The following is a 17605-nucleotide window of genomic DNA, read 5'->3' on the forward strand; positions in this document are numbered from 1 at the left end:
ACAAAGGTGTTTATAGGTTAAAATAAAAAGTACTTGCATCAAAAAGAATTATGGACCCAAGAATCAGTTTAACAAAGGCAGGGAAAGGGTTGTAGTAATACTTGGGCTATGTAAACTCTCTCAAGAGATAGAAAAAGAAAATGCCTATCTATTCATTTTATGAGTCCAGAATTACCCTAATACCAAAACCACCACAAGGCTATCTTAAAAAAGACTTTGAAAAGAAAGGGTAGCCAGGGGCAAGAGAGATAAGACCAAGGTAAGTCTTGTACACACTGACCCAGGTTAGAACCCTTGACACCACATCTGGTCTCCTGAGTCCTGCCACGAGTGACCCCAAAGTACAGAACCAAGAGTTAACCCTGAGCAGGACCAGGTTGGCCCCCTAAAGGAAAACAAAAGGAAAGGGAACCAATGAAGGAGGACAAATGCTGTGAGCACAGGGAACACATGGGAGAACGTGGCCAGAGGGCTGGACAGCCTTCAGGCACTGCTGTGGGTCCCCCTGCTGAGTGTCTCTGAAGTGCAACCCTGGTTTGGAGGATCCTCATGAACTTCCGAGTCAGACTATTTTCAGGTCCTCACCTTATTTCCTGGCCACCAAACTTTGGCTGAGTTAGTTACTTTCTTTCTGCTTCCAAGTTTGTATAGTAAGTAGAGATGATAATATAACCCTCCTCATAAGGTCGCTCCAAAAAAAAATATTTCCAAAGCTTCTAATACACCTGACATCACAGTGTCAATACTATATAAGTAGTTACCAAAATTATTATTATACACGTTATATTAGTTTGTTGTTGCCTTTTAATAAGTCATGATGTTTGGCCTCAAAATGAATTCAGCAGTGTAAGAAGAAACTATCCTGACTGTATTAGTTCCCTGTGGGCCATCATAGCAAACCATCCAAACTTCACTGTTCAAAACACAAGGAAATCGTTCTCTCATGCCACAGAATGCTGGCAGCTCACCATCAGCTTTACTGGGGCGAGTAAAGCAGTGCCCCCTCTTGCAGACCTGCAGCAAAAACCCACTCCCACTTCCTTGCCCTGGCTGAGGCCAGCATTGCTTTGCTTCTAGCCTCATCAGTTGAATTCTTTGTCCTATGTTTCTGTTGCTGGTTCCTTCTGGATGTGTCAAATCTCCCTCTGACTCTCTCTTACCAGGACATCTGTGGTTGTCTTTAGGGGGCTACTCAGATATTCAGGCAATCCTTCCATGTCAGGATCCTTAATTTCACTGCATATGAACAGAACTCTTTTCCTTATCAGGTGTTGTTTCCTGCACCAGGGAGTAGAGTCGCTGTTGGAGCAGCTCCTGTTCTTTCTCCTACATTCTTCACCCTGGGGAGATCATCTCAGGGTGGAAACTACAACGTGAAATTTTCATATGGAGTTGTACGTCCATAGTTCTATGTACAGAAAATTTGTCAGGACAGGTGACTATATTCCAAGGCAGTCACCAGAAGCAGGACCCCAGACTAAACGTGGCATCTGCAGGAAGCCATGCCTTCTTAATGGGATTCCCATGTAAACTCAACCCTACTAAACTGTCACACACATCACAGTCTTGGGTAAGTGTAACTCGAGATTTACTGTGTCTTCTTGTGATCTAAATAAAATAGCTTATTAAAGAGAAGATTTGGGGAAGTTAGATTTGATGATGACACCAATGACTCCAGGAAGGCTCACTCTTAACGGTCTGCACTCAGACTCTGCTATTTCCCCTGTGCTACACAGACACAAAGAACTTTGCTTCTGGAGTCAGACGAGCTTGCATGTGAAATCTGACTTTATTGTGTATTAGTGCTATGACCCTAGACTGAGCATATCACCCATTTGCACGTGTTTTCTTACCTGGAAATGGGAGTATCAAGAGCACCTCAAAGAGATACTGGGGAGGATGAAATAAGAACTCATGTAATGATCCAGTCTGCCAATTAGATTCTCTAACAGATGCTTAAGAAATGATATCACAATGTACTATTACGTAATAAATACCACTATTTCTAGTAAAACTCCCATTTTCTACTCCACAGTAGCTTTTTATTTCTTTTTTTGGGTCATACCCGGCAATGCACAGGGGTCACTCCTGGCTCATGTACTCAGGATTACTCTTGGCAGTGCTCAGGGAACCATATGGGATGCTGGGAGTCAAACCCAGGTCGGCCGCGTGCAAGGCAAATGCCCTACCCGCTGTGCTATCGCTCCAGCCCCAACTCCACAGTAGATTTTTAATCTTATCTTCAATTTACTTTCAGGATTGGATAGTTTTTCCTTTGAGAATTTGATCTCATGGGTTGAAAGGCATTACCAGCACAGAGTAAAAGCAAAAAAAAAAAAATGATGTCATTTACAACTCCGTTATGTACATACGTAGGGAAACAGAAAGAGAAGAATAAAGAAAATAAGAACTTTACAATCCCATAAAGGACAGGAAATATGGCCTGAAGAATTTGCTGTACGATTACTAACACAGAGCTTGAGCTTTGAAGTAACAAGAAAGAGAATTAAGAATTTTGACAGAAATCTAAGAGAGATGTTGTAGACTAGCTCTTGACACTAGGATGGTCCTCAGCTTAGCAGCAGTAAATAAGAGAGGGATAGCGAACCATGAATAAAGATAAGAAAAACACAAACTAGATTAACTTCACAACCCCAGGTTTAGGCATGAGATAAAACAGAAGAGACAATGAAAGCTGAAAACCTAAGAAAGCTTTTGTTTAATATCTCTCGAAGCCACACAGGTAAGGGACTTGGCTTGCATGTGCAGCTGACCCCTATTTGAATCCCTGGCACCACATTTAGTTCCATGGGCATCTCCAAGGGTCACTCTTAAGCACAAAGCCAGGCTAGGCCCTGAGCACTGCTTGGGTGTGGCCCCAAACCCAAATCAAACACCAAAAAAAAAAAAAAACAATAAACCAATACACTATGGAGACAGACTATAAAATCAATATTAAAAAATTTGTTGCATTTTTATATAAAACTATGAATTAGAAGAGAATGAAATAAATACTATTCCCTCCCCCCCCTTTTTTTTTTGCCTTTTTGGGTCACACCCAGCAATGCTCAGGGGTCACTCCTGGCTCTGCATTCAGGAATTACTCCTGGCAGTGCTTGGGGGACCATATGGGACGCCGGGGATCGAACCTACCAGCTGTGCTAACGTTCCGGCCCCTCCCCCCTTTTTTTAAAAAAAAAAAAGAAAAAGAAAACTGTTGTTCAGGATAAATAAGACAATGCAAAAAACTCCAAGACAAAAATGGTATATTTCCAGCAGTTAGCTCATCACCTGGCATGCCATCAATAAATCTGGGTTGAACAAACAAATATACATGCTTGATAGCAAAAGTTACTGGCAGCAGATGAGAAGCTGAGAGAGGGGCTCTGCCTCAGATCCACGTGGCTCTGCCTCAGATCTCCCTCCAGCAGAACCTCCTCACACACTGCAGACTGCCCTAAAAGGCGAGTCTGATCAAGTTACGGGTAAAGGGTCTCAGCAGTTTCTCCTGGTCTCCAGACTCCGCAGTACGGCAAAACAAGCTTTCCAAGTGAGATCCCAGCCTGTCCATCAGTATCTGATGATGCTTCCGTCCTATCAGGTGACTCAGGGCCCCTGCAAACGCTCTGCTCTGCTCACACACAAACCCTCACACGTACTGCTCCTTCTGTCCGTGGGTACTGTCTGCGTGAGGACCCCATCTGCCCGAGCCTTCAGTCATCATCCCGATGTCACTTTCTCCAGAGGTGACTCTTCAAAGCCTAACTGAGCAATACTTCCCCACGGCTTTCCAAACATGCTTCTGTGACAGCTCCTCATTACTGTGTCATACTGGATGCTTCCATATCTGTCTCCCTAGGAGTCTCATGTGCCTGGTCTGGGTTCTATTTCCCTTTGCATCCCTAGTGACTGGCAGGGGGCACAGAAGCTTTAAAAAATGCTTTGAGGGGCTGGAGGAATATGGAGGAATAGTACAGTGGGTAAGGTACTTGCTTTGCATGGGGCTGAACTGGGTTCGATCTCCGGCACCCCATATGGTCCCCCTAGCACTGTCAGGAGTAATTCCTGAGTGCAGAGCCAGCAGTAACCCCTGAGCACCACTGAGTGTGGCATCTAAACTACAAACAAACAAGCAAAATTGCTTCCTGAGAGTCAGAGCCATAGTACATCTAGTAGGGTGCTTGCTTTGCAAGTGGCAAACTGCTTTGATCCCCACTTCACACTTCACATGGTTTCCTGAGGGGATCCCTGAGCACAGAGCCAGGAGTAAACCTGAGCACCATCAAGTGTAGCTCCCAAATCAAAACAAATAATAAATATACTTGCTGAATAAGCAAATTGATTTGTTTTGTTTTCAGGCTACACCCAGTGGTATTCAGTACTTACTCCCCATTTCTGTGCTGGGGGTCACTCCTGGTTTGGGGCTGCAGGTTGCTCCTAGCATTGCTCGGGGGCTATGCAGTGGCAGGGACTGAACCTGGGTCTCCTGCATGCAAAGCCCAACCCATTAACTATCCCCCTGGTCCCTTAAGACGCGGATTTTAAGGCAAAAAAAAAGAAAAAATGAGAAAAGAGAGAGATAAACCTTAAAATACTAAGATGAACGAGACACAGCAACTCATTTTGCCTTCAATGAAGTAATTTCATTTTCATCGCCGTTCAAAATGCTCCAAAAGTGAAGTCTGTCTGTCTCTCGGAAAACTTCAGTGCTAGATTGCTAAATTAGGGATGAGAGTAACCTAGGCTCAAATTCAGAGAACACTGTAAATCGCAATGGTCTCTTCCTTCCATTGGAATCACAGGAAATACAAGATAAACATCATATAGCACTTACTAAGCACCAGACATTAGCCTGTTTAATCTTATAGTTTATCACCTCCATTGTATACAAGTAGATGAGGGTATAGCAGGGAGAAGACATGAGGAAGCCTACAAAGGTCATAGTCAGTGAGTGGAAGTGACAGGAGGCTGAAACCCAGCACCGGGCTGTGTCCCCCTGTGAACCACGACCCCTTGCCACCTCCCTGCAGGTCCATGAAACACACTACGCACAGTACAAAATCCAGAACATTTAAGTACAGAAGGGCACTAGAGTTCTGTGTTCAGCCAAAGAAAAATGCAGGCCTTGTGTGTAAACTGAAACAAACAAACAAACAAACAAAACAATAGAAGAAGAAAAGGAGACACTGAACAGTGGGTCTCAGATGTGGGATGGCATTCTACATTTTAACCTGAACGCATTCCCTCGCCAAGATTTTAGTCCCTAATCAAATCATCATTTATAGCTAAAATAAGCTGGTTCTCTGGTGATTGCAACCATCAAGGAGATGCATCTGTCTGTCACTGGTAATATACATACAATTTAGATGACAGTCACCAGATAGAAATCCACATTTTAGGGTGGAGCTTTGCGGATCAAAGAATTAGTCTTTTGTCAGAAATAACACCTAAGAAGAAAAAGAGGATAAGATATACTTATGTTCCTATGTTCTTCTCTTTCTCTCCCCCTCCCTACCTCCCACGCTTCCTCCCTCTTTCTCTCCCTCCCTCCCTCCCTTAATTTGCTGACTAATATAAAAATTAATTTGAATTGAATTGCTGAATTTTTCAGTTAATCAGTTCAACACTCTCACTGTCCTCCCATTGTTCACTGATTTGCTCCAGCGGGCCCAGTAACATTGTGAGACTTGTTGTTACTGTGTTTGGCATATCAAATACATCACGGGGAGCTTGCCAGACTTTGCCATGCAGGTGAGATAGACTCGATAGGGCTCTCTGAGAGGGGCGGAGGAATTCGAACTCGGGGTGGCCCTGTCAGCCCGGTCGGCCTCGTGCAAGGCAAATGCCCTGACCGCTGTGCTATTGCTCCAGCCCAATCAGTTCAACAGGCTTACAAAATTTTAGAACTGGTTCCTAGACAAGACTCATGTCTTTAGGACCCTGGCTCCCTTTTGTTTTGAAATTTGAATGGAATTTTCAGTTCAAATATTTTAAAACACACTTAACATGTATGCTGGACATTTTTGGTGATATACAGAGAAAACTTTATATTCTTCCTTAACATTATTAGTTAGGAAGATCAAAAGAGTTAAGAGTATTTCAGTTCTGAGTAAGCAAAAGATAAAAATCTCAAAGATCAGCTATAATTAGGAGCTGGAAGAGAAGCATCAAGGACAAAGACAAAAGTGTAAAGGCTGGAGAGATAATACAAAGGTTAAGATGCTAGTCTTGCATGTGGCTTCATCCCTAGCACCAACTATGGTCCCCCGAACATTGTCAGAAGTGATCCTTGAGCACAGAGCTATGAGTAAACCCTGAACACCATCAGGTGTGACTCAGTTCCCTACCCCTGCCAAAAAAAGTTTAGATACGTCACATGAAAAGGTGAACTCAGTCCCAGGATTCTGGATCATCAGAGGTCAGGATCTTGATGGCAGAAATGGGGTGTAAGTATCAAGAATAGAGTACCGTTAATTTAATTGCTTGGAGCTGGGAATGTTACAGTGAATGAACCAGGCACAGACCCTTCTTCATAAACTTTACAGTCAAGTATTTAATTAGGGAATTAATAATGGCTTTGTTATTAAAGCCAAGTATCTCTGTATTAGAAGCTCATGATATGATTTACTTCAAGAGTCAGAACTGATTTCAGAGTAGGGCCAAAGCCATAGCACAGATGGTAGGGTGTTTGCCTCGCATGTGGCCCATGGGTTTGATCCCCAACCACTGCCATGAGTTATCCTTGAGTGCAGGGACAGGAGTAAGCCCTGAGTACTGCTAAGTGTGGCCCCAAAATAAAACAAAAACAAACTGAAAAAGAATTGACTTCAGAGTATTAATGGAGCAGAGGCTTTTAAACAGAAATAAGGCTGAGCTGTTCTCCCTGGTGTAGGTGAGTTGGCAAGTCATGATGTCTTTGCTTTCTACAATTGTTTCTTCACAGTTTAACCTTACACCTTAGTTAAAGGATCCACATAGATGAAGGCAGGTATATTTACAAATGGGAGTTCTAGGAGAGATATATACTATTCTTTAGAATAGAACCAAGGTTTATAAAGGCACAAGCAATCATAAAGTATAGTTGGCAACCATTTATTGAGCATCTACTCTGTGTGAGGAATGGTTTTATAAGCTGAAGCTCTGGATATGAAAATAGTCCCAAGAAATTACAACAAACCGGTTAGTGCTACAATGAGATATTAAAGTACAAAGGAAGGTCAAGAACTAAAAGGAGTATATGAGTTCATTAAGAGCAAGTTGATAAGTGCTTCTGTAATGTAATCCTTGAATAGGATCTTAAAATATAGAAAAGTTTGTTCTTTCAAGCAGCTGAATTTGGAGTTAATTCATTACACTGTCGTAGTTAACAATTGTAATACTGCATGGAGACAACATCACCAATACAAATAGATGCTGTAAAATACCCAGGCAACTAACCTTTATTTTATGACAATATCCAAGGCTGTACTCCAAATCGTTCCATATATTTAATCTCACATCAACCAGTGGTGTCAGGACTTGGCCAGTATTTGCTCAAATGATTATTCAGAGAAATCAGGAATGGGAGGAGGATTGGGGAGGAAGAAATCTTTACTTTGTTTTTGTTTGCTCCCCCCACCCCAGCAATACAAGGCTTACTCCTTTCTCTGTACCCAGGGCTCACTCCTGGCCGGCAATGGGGTGCCAGGGATTGATGCCAGATCAACGCTGTATCGGTAGTGAGCAAGGCAGGTGCCCCACCCACTATCGCTCTGGCCCCAGGAAAAGTGATTTTTGATAGGGCAATAACCACGATAACCCCCAAAACTTAATTTGCTATCCATCCCAAGTTGTTATTGTAAAGTAAAAACTGTTAGGGACAGTATTTAAAAGGGAAGCTTTCCTATGTCTCATTGTTTGTATGCCTGATGTTAAAAAAAAAACATGCAACAAAGGAACGAGCAAAACATGAGCATTCAAAATAAATGTCATAAGCAGAACAATGGTTGTGGGGAGACTCTGACATGAGGTTGGAGGGGTGTCATCAGCTGGCTAACAGATACAGATTGTATCATACCTATCCAACCCAAATTTCTTCTTTAGTTTAAAAATGGTCTCCGTTGCTTCCTGCCAGGGAGGTAGGGGTAATTAAAAGAACTCATTTCTTATTTCTATTGGGAGTAACAAAAGCTTCATGTCTATAACTCTATCCAGTAATATTCACAAGATAAGATGGATGGGGGTTGGAGCGATAGCACAGCGGCAGGGTGTTTGCCTTGCATGTGGCCAACCCAGGTTCGATTCCCAGCATCCCACATGGTCCCCGAGCACTGCCAGGAGTAATTTCTGAGTGCAGATCCAGGAAAAACCCCTGTGCAATGCCAGGTGTGACCCGGTCACGGTCATGGTCCTCCCGTTGTTCATCTATTTGCTCAAGCAGGCCCAGTAACGTCTCCATCTTGAGACTTGTTGTTACTGTGTTTGGCATATTGAATATGTCATGGGTAGCTTGCCAGGCTTTGCCGTGCAGGCAAGATACTCTTGGTAGCTTGCCGGGCTCTCCGAGAGGGGCGGAGGAATCGAACCTGGCTCGGCTGAGCTGGCTGCATGCAAGGCAAACGCCCTACCACTGTGCTATAGCTCCAGTTCCCCCCCCCCCCCCCAAAAAAAAAGATAAGATGGATGGATGTACAGAAACTAGTCTGAGTAAATACTTCCTTGCCTCTTTAGACCCTACTCTCTTTAGACTGCTGGGTACCTGCGTATTCCCTTTCAGAATTATCCTCCTTTGAGCCTTGTATACAGGAGTCCAAAATGTAATGGAGGACACAGGAAAATGTGACAGTTCACCAGGACAGAAAAAGGTGATACAACCAACACAAAGATGTAGGCCAGAGAGCTTCCCCAGTACCAGGATGCGGTATCACTATCAGGCAGAACTGGTCCTGGAATTTGTCAAGTCCAGTAAGAAATGAAAATGCTTTTTTTAAATCATGAAGAATTTTAAGACTGCAAAGAGCATGGAAAGCAAGCAAGGGCCCTTCTAAATACAGACCTTGGGGGCTGCAGGTCTGGGCTCAAGGAGCAGCTTCTTGCTACTCGTTCATGATATGATCTCCCGCTAATTACTCAGGCCCTAGACACTTGAAAGTGGTTAGGAGGTTACAATGGAGGACTGCAAGATTAAAGGGAATAAAGAATACAATGTACACTAAAAATGCCTGGCACCTTGTAAGCAATTTATAAATAGTCTCATTGTTCAGTGAAATGCACAGGTAGTTATCAATGTGAAAAATCTAAGCTCTGAATTGCTGAACCGCTATTCAAAACAGGAAAGAATGAGACCATTTCAGGACAAGCTGAATAATGAAGCTGACTGCAGAGATCAACTGTTTTGCTTGACTTTTCTACTTTCTTTGACCAGGTTGCTATGTGGTCTCATGGTTTCTTCCTCTTGTCAGTCATACAAAGACTAAGCGATACATTGTTTCCATTTCTTAACACTGCACAATCTCCAGCACAGCCATCTTTAAGGAAGTGCAATTGGGAAAGACCCAATGGCCATCCCCCGTTCAATTAATGCTATTATTTTTAGAAAGTTACTAACCACTACCTGCTTACCCAGAACAGTGGCCAGTTTATGGCTACATTTTCATACCGTTGATCCATTCTTCTCCCTTGGAGTCCCCACTTTGCTTCACCTCTGTGATAGTAACCCTCCTGACTGATTGCAAGTCCCATTAGTCCTGCATCAGTCAGGTACACAAAACTGTCCAGAAGAGAATGCATTTGTTGGATGAATAAAGTAGATGGCTCTAGAGCTTCTGACCTTCCTTATTTTCTTCCTTACTAAACGTGTTTGTTCTCCCTTTCCCCTAACTGTGGGCAGTTTTAAAGCATTCATTCTTGGTCCCCCATCCTATTTATAATGCTGCCAGCACTGTGAACTAAACTAATCAGGTGGCTTCAATTATCACCCTGTGCAAGGCTCCTAGACTTCTCTCTAGAACACTAATCTCCCACTTCCAACTACTTATGGGACAGGTCCACTTTAAATTCCACTTCAAAATTTAAATTAAGGCACTTAGAGTCTCTTCTTTGGAAAACTGGATTTTCTTTCTGCCCAATTTCTGTTCCTTTTGTTGTCCACGTCTAAAACTATATTTAATTCTTTTTATTTTTTGACTTCCACATACAGTTATAAATCCCTTTCACGTTCCCTAATAATTATTCAACCCATTTCTTTTTTTTCATTGTCACCATCTTAATTCCCTCATAACTACATTGCTTAAATAACAAACTAATTGAGAAATTCTGTATTTTTGTTGTTGTTGTTTGTGAACCCCAGGTCAATTGTGTGCAATCACCTTACAAGAGCAGTTCTCTTTATATACCTCGTAAAGTTTATTCCCCACATCATTGTTGAAAATCTTCTTAAATATTACCTTTGTGGGGCTGAAGCAATAGCACAGCGGGTAGGGCGTTTGCCTTGCACACAGCCAACCTAGGTTCAATTCCCAGCATCCCATATGGTCCCCTGAGCACTGCCAGGAATAATTCCTGAGTGCATGAACCAGGAGTAACTCCTGTGCATCGCCGGGTGTGACCCAAAAACAAAAAAAAAATATTACCTTTGTGACTCTACACTTTCCTGATCAAACATCTTCAGACTTTCCAACATATGGAATAAAATCTTTTAATCCTCAGCTTGGCATTCAGGGCCTGTTAAAATCTGGCTTCAGCCAATGCTTCCAATCCTGTAACTTCTTTGCTCATACCTTATGATCTTGCCAGATTGGTGGGTCTCTTCAGTGGATCTGTAAAAACTTCTTTTCTGTTCCAGGCTTGAATTTTGTGGACACGATTTTTCTGGTTTGAAAACCCTTTCCACCCTCTTCCTCCCTATATAACATTAATCATCATGTCTCTGAAAAAGCCTTCAGAATTCATGATGATCTTGCTTTTTCCAACACCTGGAACAGCAAAGGAACAGTATGGAAAATTTATTGAGCTTCTGCTCTGGGTTTAGACCTCACAACTCTAGGTCTTCAGAAGGTAGCACTATTGAAGAAATGAAGTCCCCGGCACATAGCAAGTCACTGATTAGAACTGGGATTGGAATCTTTAGTTGAGAATTTTCCTGTCCCTTCCTGTGCACAGGTACCAGTATTTACATGCAAGCAGGTACTCAGTAAGTGTGCTGGGCCTTGCCTCAGGCCCTGGTGAGTTCTGCCTCCATAGGAGCACATCAGGCCTCTCTCTCCAGGGACTCGTCTCCACAGTCCTGCATCTGTTACAGATTCAGGCGAAAACCTCACTCGCTGCAACCCACTCTGAAAATAAATTTTGGCTTCAGTCAAGCTAAAACCTTTTTCTTTAAAGGAAAAAAATCTGATTCGAATCTGAGGAGGATTTGGGAGCTGAGGTCTGCTTGGAGATGAACACACCTCTGGGCTCGCTCGTCTTTGCTCTGTTTCCAAGTAGTCAGGGAGTAAAAATAGGCCGGCCAGTCACCGTGTATGAGGTAAAACAAACTATTTATAGTTCTGGAGGTGGATGCGAAGGCAACAGGAATAAAACTGTGTCTGCTCTAGAGGGAACCAAAAGTTTAATGAAAGAAGCTCAAAGTGACTCCTGAGTGGAAGGTGGGCTCAGAACTAGGCGTCAGGAAGGGGGGGGTGTGGGAGAATGAAAGGAGGGAGGAGAGGGAGGATCATAGAGGTGGTACCACTGTCCTTTCCCATAACTGCCTGATGCAGTGGGACCAGCCCTGCTCTCTCTTGCCAGGCGCGGGTCCTTCATCTCTACACGATTCATGGTCTTAGTCCTGCACTGCTTGTCCTGACCCACATCACAGTCCAGATCCTTCCAGCTTCTGGCCTTATCACCTACTTCCCAGGGCTTGCAAATTTGCTCTCATACATTCGATGCTGAGCGCTGCTTCATGTCTGACCCACATTCTCCATTATCCCTCGGCTTAGGGTTGCCCTCCCAGGGGAGGAGGACTCTAGAGTCACAGTTACATTTAGTTTTTAAAGCCCTTTACTTGGAATTACTGAGAACGCCCCCTTCCCTATCTTCACATGCGATAAAGATGTAACAATGGGCTGGAAAGAGAGGAGAGGGGTTAAGGCACTTGCCTTGCACGTAACTAATCCCGGTTCGAATCCTGGCACCGCATATGCACCCCAAACCCTGCCAGAAATGACCCCCGAGCATAGAGTCAGGAGTAAGTCTTGAGTACTACAAGGTATGGGCCCCCTCCCAAACAAACAAACACGACAAAAATGACGTGAGTGATAAAGACCAGGAGTGAGGCTCAGAGTCATAGATGAGGGTGGGTGAAAAGTGAGGGAGAAGAGCAACAAGAAGGGAAGTACCAGAGGAAAATGGGTGGGACACAGAAATCTTTGTGTTAAGTTTTGAAAAGTTATGCCCTTGAGGAAGGAAAAAAGTCACGCTGCAATATATATATATCCATACCCAGAGGACTATTTTTTTAACTGGGGCTTCGGGGGAAGGGGTTGGGGGAGGGAAGGGTGGGGGCAGAGCATAAAAGACTTGGGTACCAACCAGTAGGACAGGCCAGCCACAGGAAGGGAATAAGGTTAGAAAGAGGCCATGGTCAGAAAAAGGCTAAGAACACTGACATACGGAAGTTCCATTCTTTCAAATATTTGTATCACCTCTTTGCTTTGGCAGCTCTTCCGATGCTTCTCCATCTAATGCAAGGCAAAAACCCTTATGCATCCCTCAAAGACTTTATTTTAGAGGCTGGAGAGATAGTACAGCCGGTTAGGTACTTGTCTTGTATGCACCAATCCAGATTCAACCCCCAGCATGCCATAAGTCAGGAGTAACCTTTGAGCATCACTGGGTATAGCCCCCAAACCAAAATAGATAAATAAATTTAGAAATACCTTACTTCAAATGGATCTTCTCTGCAAAGCCTCCCCTGACCTTCTGAGACAGCTAACTGTTCACTCTCCTCTCCTCTGTGTGCACAGTTCTTGATAAATACATCTACTCTGCTTGTTATCACTTTTACTGGTAATTTTGTTTCTGCCTTTCCTGCTTGAGAACAAGGACTAATTGTCTTATACATCTTTGCATCCCCACGACAACGCCTTGCACTTTGCCAGTGTTTGCTGTTGCGTGATAAAAGACATTAGGAGCAACCTTGAAATGCCATTTGCTCTTCCCTCACAGAAATCAACTCGGTTCCTTGTACTTTTCATGTGGAACCACGTTTCCCCTTGATTTAGAAGAAATCTCTTCAGAGTGATATAGGAAATTCTATTCACTTGCATAGGAGTCAAGGTTCCATCCACACTGGTGATAGAAACATTTCCTCCCTTCACTTGCAGAAACTCCCAAGGCAGGCTTGATATTAGTGGCACATGGCCCACCCTACCATTTCCATTGTGGTGAAAGCTAAATTACACCATGAGCCCAAAGCTGCCATCAGTCTCAGTGTATTGGTGGGGGGTGGGGGGGGAGATAATTAAAAAAAGGCACTTCGGTGGTGGCAGATCTGGAAAGGAGTGGGGGTGAGACAGGGAGACGCATTTAAAACGTGTCTTGTAAGAAATGCATAGAAACTCACGCAAAACAGCCGCTTCCTCTGGACAGGGCAGACCCGATCCGGGAGTCCAGCAGTGACCTTTCCCCCGTTAAGTGTCGGGTCAATATCCCAGTCCTGCAAGCAAGGGTGCAGTGCCTTTCCGCGGCACCCCTCCGTCTCAAACCTGGTCCCTCTTAAGGCCTGCTTTGCCTTCGGGGGATTGTCCTCTCCCCGCACCGGCAGCCCCCAGTTCCCTCTGCTGCTGCCCCCAAGCACCCATCTTGCCTTGGTCCCGCAGGAGCGCCGAGGGGCTGTCAGGCCTCGGCTACGGGTGGGCGCCGAGCTCGGGACGGACCCCCGGGCTCCGGGCTCTCCGCGGGACGCGCGGGGTGCGGTGGGGGTGGGGGGGACCGCAGGCCGCGCCAGGCCACGCGCTGCTGGGGCGTGGGCCTCGAGGCAGGCGGGGCTCGGGACCCCGGGAAACTGCCCCAGCAGTGGACACTTCAGCCCGCTCGGCGCAGCCTCCCGCAAGTCCCGGCCCGGGAGCTGCCCCCGCAGCCCTGCCCGCGCACCGGGTGCGGGCCCCGGGAAGCCGCAGCTGATCGGTCCGGCCCCGGAGGTCCAGTGCCCAGTCGGGCGCGGCCGGCCGCCGTCTGCCCGCCCGGTGCCCGCCGCAGTGCCCCGCCTCGAGCGGCCCGAGCCCCGCCGTGACAGCTGGGCGCCCAAAGGGTTAAGCCTGCAGCGCGGCCGCCCGCCGCCCGCCGGCCCCAGCGCGCACGCGCCCGCCCCTTACCTGCGCTCGCCTCCGCGCTCCTCCTCCACCTGGCCGCTCTCTCCCGGGGGCCGCCCCTCAGCCCGCCCCTTCGGCTCGGCGCCGCGCACCCTGCTGGCTGCTCGGACACGGCCGGGAGGGGGGGCGGGGGCGATTACCATATATTAGCATACCGGCGGGGTCACGTGGCCGCCGCAGCCAATGGTCACTCGGGGGAGGCGGGGCCCGGACGGAGCACGCCTAGGTGCTGCTCCGGGCCTGAACCGGTGACCATGGCAACGGTGGTGTGGGGGTCGGGGAGCGGGGAGGAGCATTAGAGCCCAGTGGACCCCCGGGAGCATCTCTTGTCCCCAGAGACACCCCGCACTTTCCCCAGCCCGCGGGATTTGGTGGCGCCCAGAAAGATGCGAATGCTAAACCTTCATTGAGCGCTGACCACGTGTCGAACGTGTTTCTGCAGAATAGGAAGCTCAGGGTCACCCTGGGACGTCAGTAGTAGTAACTGTCTTTGGTAGAAAGGGAGGCGGTGGGGGGGGGGGGTCACAGAGGCTAAGCCCCTCACCCCCCCACACACAGCCCTACTAAATGGCAAAAGCCGGAGGAAACCCGAACCCGTTTCAGAGTTCAGGCCCAGGACTCTCCTGAGTTACTCTCTCCAGCAGGGGTCTTCCAGCGCCTCCTGTTACAGGTCCACCTAGCCGCTGGGGGGGAAATCCACACAAACTCCATTCATTATTTCCTTACAATGACCTTAGAGGTTACTAGACAAACAGATCAGTTCATATTGCAGTTTGTGAGAAACGAGACGCAGAGAAGTGTCACAGATCAAGTCTTATTTTTCTTAAGTGCTGCTTGATTACTGTGATTTGTAGTCTGGCTCTCTGTTTTATAAACTTTAAAATTCAGTCTCTTTAGGGCCGGCGTGATAGTATAGCAGGCAGGGAGCTTGCCTTGCACTCAGACAACCCAGTTTGATTCCCGGCATCCCATGTGGCCTCCAAGCAGCACCGGGAGTAATTCCTGGGTGCAGAGCCAGAAATAACCTCTGGGTACTACCTGGTGTGCACTCCCCCTCAAACTCCCCCACCCGTCCCACACACACCAAAAACCAACACTCAGTCTTCTCAGCACAGTAATATGTGTGACGGTGTTGCAGATGAGGAAATTGAGACTTAGGGCCAGATATGACTAACCCAGTGGCTGAAGCCATATTCCACACCTGCCTTCCATGTGCAGGACTTGAGTTGGGTCCCAGGTATTGCTGGCACATATAAAGATCTGGATTGACAGCTCTGATCTTTGTTACCCTTAGTGGTTCTAGTGGCTTCCAGCTACCCTCGCATGCAGGCTTGTGAGCATGGCAACTGAGGTTCCAAGTCCTGCCAAGCACCACTACTGAAAGCAACACATGTGCTGTTGTAAGCACGTGTGTCAAAAGGGTGACACACATCACCTAGTATATGTAAAGTGAGCAGAGCCAAATGTGTGGGCACCACAGCCAAGCCTCAGGCACCACAACAGCAGCGTGAATAGAGGGAAGAAAAGAAAAGGAGGGCAGCATGTTTACAAATCAGATGAAAAATAAGCTTCTCATGGCTGGGGGCAGAACTCAAAGGGCAGAGTGCATGCTTTGTAAGCAGGAGGCAGAGGTGCAATCCCTGACAAGGCATGGTTCCCTAAGCATTGCTCAGATCACCCCCTCAGCACTACATAAACAACACCCCCCCATACCTGTGATAAAAAAATATTTTGGGAAAAAAAATAAATGTAGATTTTTGGAAGTTAAACAAATTATCTAAGTTTCACAGCTAGTAAATAGTAGATTTTTTAACTCCAAATCTCAGTTTGAGTCCAAAACGAATTTCACTGAACCACATTCATTTAACTTGAGCTTGGACATCAACATCTCTTCATTAAAAGAATGTTCACCTCCTCATAAAACTTACTGTATTCTCTCTTAATCCTAAAGCAAAATTCCAGTAATATGTCACAATGTCACAAAGGCTAAATTTTGTCATAAAACTGTGTAACCTCTGCAGTGGGGACAAACACTTCAGAATTCTCTTTTCATTTTTAGTGCTAGGGATTTGAACTCTCAGCTAAATGCACAGTAGTTGAAACATATAATTATCTGCACAGGCTTTTCTTCTGCTCCTTCCTTTAAGTCAGTGATTCCCTAATTTTGGAGATGGGACTATGACTCAATTAAATATACTAAATTTTATGTCTATTTTAAGGGATAATCAATGTTCATTTTGAATATATGTACACTTCATTTTAGTGAGTTACCTTAAATGCAGTTTCCTCCTAACTAGGACTGTTGGCTGTTTCAGAGAACACCTGTGTTGGCTGACCTATTTGGATTGCAATTCTGACTTGGCTACTCACTGTGTGAGCTTGTTCTAGTTACCTAACCTCTCTGAACCTCAATGGTCTCATTTGTAAGAGGGACTAGGCATGTTGGGAGAAACAAGCAGATTAATATATAAAAAGCCCAAGCCTGGCTCAGAGGCAAATCCATCATAATTGTTATATTATTCACTTAGGAGCTTTCACAGGAGTAAGTAGACAATCTACATGTGCAGAATTTCTGAAGGCTTCCTGGCTGGTTTTGGAATTGTGAAGCTGCCTCTCATCCCTCGTGGCATATTAAATAGCCTGTTGTGCCGGTGAAGGCTTGTTATCTCTCCAAATGACATTCTCTCTTTGTAGGATCATAAATAATTCCTGGACTCAAAGGAGTTGCTTTCTCTTGCACATCTCCTGGCACCAAATTACCCCAAGTGGCTCCTTGCAGAAGGGGATCTTGAAAAACAGCGGAGCCATAAGTCAGGCTCCTTGAAACACTTTTATGAGTGCCTTAATGAGAGAAAGGAACTTGTCCCGTCCTTCCTGGCCACAGGAAATGAGCTCTTTGTGCTCAAAGGGTTTCCAAAGCTGAGGCGCAAAGGAGTTTTCAGGAAGTGGGCCAGGGATAAGAAGCTGTTGACTAAGAGAATTGTAGAGCTAAACAGCCCCCATCCTGTCATTCACCTTACAGGGTCAAATTACTCCTGGCCTTATTGTCTCAATAGCACCAAAAGGTGGTATTGTGTGTATGCGTGCACACACACTCACACACACACACACACACACACACACACACACACACACAATGAACCTCCACTGTTTCCCCCATGTAGTTCCTTCACCAACCACCCTCCCCTGACCTCCAAAGGCACTGCAGTGTAAAACAGTGTATTAAAAAAAATGTTTCTAAAGTCAAAGAAGCAAGTGCATATCCTGTTTCC

At 45.6% G+C, this 17605-nt stretch overlaps 1 protein-coding gene across 1 annotated transcript in view; it reads right to left on the reverse strand.

The window, feature by feature from the left end:
* Positions 1–14450, reverse strand: part of PHC2 (polyhomeotic homolog 2) — a 110735-nt gene extending 96285 nt beyond the window's left edge. Inside the window, exon 1 of the mRNA XM_056122948.1 lies at positions 14337–14450. The gene's annotated coding sequence lies outside the window, so the exon portion shown is untranslated. The remainder of the gene's footprint in view (positions 1–14336) is intronic.
* Positions 14451–17605: the final 3155 nt, after the last annotated feature.

The sequence above is a fragment of the Sorex fumeus genome, unplaced genomic scaffold, assembly GCF_029834395.1.
Source record: "Sorex fumeus unplaced genomic scaffold, SorFum_2.1 ptg000047l, whole genome shotgun sequence".
NCBI classification, from domain to species: Eukaryota; Metazoa; Chordata; class Mammalia; order Eulipotyphla; family Soricidae; genus Sorex; species Sorex fumeus.